The following is a 3,871-nucleotide window of genomic DNA, read 5'->3' as shown; positions in this document are numbered from 1 at the left end:
GTTAATGCTTTCAGAAAAACCTACAAGTACATGGCAATGCTGTGCTTGGGTATCGCAGAGTCATGGGGGACGTGTGGTGATTTTGAGTGTGAGAGAGTTAAGAACTCGCTGGCTGCCATTACAACTGGGAGTTTTTCCAAGGTGGGCGTGAGGATATCATGTTGCATGCGTTTGGTTAGAGTAGAGATGTAGTAGTTGGGATGTGGTTTCTTCCGGGGGTGGACGTTATTTCTCTGTGACCAGTTGACACTGTCCTCTGCACCTGCTGGACAGATACAGCCATTCTGATGTTTTGACTAATAAAATGGGATGCTCGAGAAGGAGATAAGAATGCAGGCTCTTGCAGAAAGGTTCCTTCAGGAAGTCTGGTAATGCTTGTATTGTTTGATTAATTATTTTAGTTCTCTGGATATTTTGGCAACTGTCTCTACAGATGGATGACAAGTAACCAAGATCTCCTGGAAACAGCGCTTCACCTGCTTAGTTTGATTCCCTAAAAGAGTTCCTCTGTTTACCCACTAAGTTAACAGCAACCAATAAATGCACCAACCTTTCTATTAACATAGGGCTGGCTGTGTCCTGAACCTGCGTCAGAGAGAGACGACTTGGTATATCGTGAACATAAATCAGTTACTAGATTGCACAAGAAGCACGATGGCGATTGTGCTGGAGGCGGAGAAGGCAGTGCCAGCTCTCTAGAGCGGACGAGTGACAACCCTCTAGATATAGCTGTAACCAGGCTCGCTGACTTGGAGCGGAACATAGAGCGAAGGTATCTGAAGAGCCCCTTAAGTACCACCATTCAGATCAAACTGGATAATGTGGGCACAGTTACTATCCCTGCTCCTGCACCATCCATTAGTGGTGATGGTGACGGGTAGGTTATTGAGATTAACTTGAAAAATTATTGTGCTTCTTTGCTAATTGGAGCCTATTTTCTTATTGCCTGTTATCTATGTACTTTCTTGTATGTCTGTGATCCGTATGGATCATGTTATTCTGCATGGTGCTTCGTAAAGATATTTTTTGTTACGTTTGTTGATAATCTTGCAAAATTATCTTCCATTTAACTGGTCGTGACTAAGCTTTGAGGCACGTAGCCACAGTCTGTGCACTACATGAAATTTAGTTGCTTAAACCTTATACTATTGGCTGTGTATGTTTTGTCATCGCTTGGCTTTCAATGTGATAATGATTGTTCCACGTTTAAACATAAGCAAACACGGATGTGACCTACTTAATTTCTCTGTATTTCAATGCAGAACTGAAGAGGATATTGCTCCGGGGCTAAGGGTGTGGAGAAGGGCATTGTCAGAAGCGCGCAGTGCTGCACAGGTAGCCCTGTGCATTCAGCAGTTACAGAAATCAATAGCATGGGAAAAATCTATTATGAAAGTTGTAAGTGCTTTTATTTTTTTTTAAATACTATAGCTAAACTATTTTTGCTTCATCCTATTTTCCCACTTCAGGCATTTTAAGATCTCATGGTTAAAACGCATTATCTTATTACTGCGTGTGAAACTTCAGCATCCTGAACTTTCTAAGAAAAAACGCCCCTGTAACTGATTGCTTTGAGGTGGTAATTACCCCCTGTTGTTAACGTTTAGGTAAAAAAGAGTAATTTCTGGCTCCATCTGATAGAAGATACTCTATCTGATGGTGTATTTCTGTTCTCATCCGTGATGTAAGCTTGATGGAGGTTCAGCATCACATATCCCGATTCAGGACTTCATTTTTCAGAAAGTTGAGATGCTCCGAGTGTGTGGCTTCTTTGCATGCACATGTCTCACAACCGAATGTACGCACCGAGCAAGTGGGGGAGCCAGCGAGGCTGCGATCCCTGTTTCCTTGCACATGTGATGAGTAGATCCGTGTTAACTGCGTATACAGCGAAGGCATGCAAAGTGCATGTGTCAAAGTTTGCATGGACCTTTGAACCTCAAATTTCCGAAAACAAAACTACTGCTGCAGCAACGGTGGTTGTGACGTGATCAAGGGTGGCCGGTGCTATGGAGGGGGGACAAAAGCGACTCTTGCATTGGTGGTCCTTTCCCTGATTTTTCAGGGATTTTTCAGTCCTGTACTGATTCTAATTACAGTTGGACAATTAAAGGATGATTTAAATAAAAGGCTGTACCTTTGAGTTTAAAGCTGTATCTTGAGAGCAAAAAGTTCATGAATTTAGTAGGAGCACCTGAAAAGGGATTTGAATGTTTTGAGGTGCAGTAACTTATTATATGCTGTCATTCTCAAATTGGTTGTAATTTTCTGCACATTTAATTACACAGTAAACGTAAGTATTGTGGAAAACATGTGGAAATCGTTAAGTTCCTGAAAAAGAATTCCAGGTATAGAAGAGCATCAAAATCACACAATGTGTGTAAGAAAATTGACAATACATTAGGTATTTTTATATTAGTTTTAATTTCAGGAAGCGCTAGGATCATTTGTTTTGCTTTACTGAATCAGTTCACGGTGGCCTTTGGATAACATCTTACCGATCATTATTATTTGAAAATACTGTCATAAAGTTATCGTCATACTGTCATATGTCATACCGTCATACTGTCAAAATTATTTTTACAAAATAGTAACTTAGGTATGCAGTATGGGAGTAAATGAAAAGAAGATTCCTGAGACAGTGTGTGTGGGCCAAGTGATTTTGATGGGTATGATACCTTCACTTCTCAGGGACAGACGTAGCCTTTATATTAGTTTCTCGCGTACTGCAAATACTCTTTTGCACGTGTGATAATTGGGAGAGACTGATGATGGTGAAGTGAAAGGAAAATAATTTTGAGAGAAACTTTGTGTGTTTGGAGGGGAAGGGTAATTTAGGTGCCATTCCTGTATGCCTCATTCTTAAAATTGAGGTAAAGCCTTTTTGCATGTGTTACAGTACTGCCAGATTTGTCGAAAAGGAGACAACGAGGAACTGCTGCTCCTGTGCGATGGCTGCGACAAGGGCTGTCACACCTACTGCCACAGGCCCAAGATCAGCACGATCCCAGACGGGGACTGGTTCTGCCCCGCCTGCATCGCCAAGGTGGGAATAACGAGCGGCCCGTGTGCTTCCTGTTGGGCTGCTGTTAAATAACAGGACTGGCAGTTTTATTTAACTGGGATTGTAGTGGCAGTAAAAGCTACAGTTTTATGGCTTTCAACTGTGGGGTTTTTAAATATAATTAGGTAATTCTCTTGCTGATTCAGTACTGTAGAATTTTATTTCTCTTTTAGAATTCTTTCAGTATTTGTCTTCAGTATTTGCTTCTTGACAGACCAATGTCTTGGATTCTGTTTGAATAGAAAAATTGGAGAAAATACTTAGTAAATACTTTTTGTCCTTTTCATACAGCATACTTCAGTTTTACCCTTTTGCTACATGGTACATCTGAGAGAGAGAGACTGTATGTTTCTTGTGTGAGGTTTCGGGGTTTTTTTCCTACCAAGAAAACTAGGCTAAATAGAATTTCAGGATAGTTCGATTCAAAAGATGGAATTAAAAGTTAGTTTCGTTCAAAAGTCTATAATTTTCCCATCTCTAATTAGTCTTAAAATTAAATGCATTTTCTGCTAAACCTGTTAGTTATCTTTTCTGCTGTTACCTGTGAATACTGTAACTTAAGAAATAGTTTTACAGTAAATACTCAATTTTGTATTTTCCCTGTGTATTGTCCATATGATCCTTCTTCTGTGCATATTTCACAAAGTAACAAGGAAGACAAATTGTTTTTGAACCATTAATGTGCAACAGAAGTAGTAAAACCAGGGTACTGCTGAGAATTGATGATGTAGTGGTTTATAAGGGATTGACTCATGCTGTAACCTTTTCTGTCATTATCATGGTTATATTACAACTTAGCTCATTGTG

General features: G+C 40.0%; 1 long non-coding RNA gene across 1 annotated transcript; it reads left to right on the top strand.

Moving 5' to 3' along the window:
• The first annotated feature begins 218 nt into the window (after positions 1 to 218).
• Positions 219 to 3,047, top strand: LOC104279695. Its single transcript, XR_717871.1, has 3 exons — positions 219 to 877; positions 1,263 to 1,398; positions 2,900 to 3,047. It is a non-coding gene; the product is annotated as an uncharacterized LOC104279695 (long non-coding RNA).
• The last annotated feature ends 824 nt before the right edge of the window (positions 3,048 to 3,871 follow it).

Source organism: Apaloderma vittatum, unplaced genomic scaffold (genome assembly GCF_000703405.1).
Source record: "Apaloderma vittatum isolate BGI_N311 unplaced genomic scaffold, ASM70340v1 scaffold45530, whole genome shotgun sequence".
NCBI lineage: Eukaryota > Metazoa > Chordata > Aves > Trogoniformes > Trogonidae > Apaloderma > Apaloderma vittatum.
This window is presented reverse-complemented; position numbering and strand designations above follow the sequence as displayed.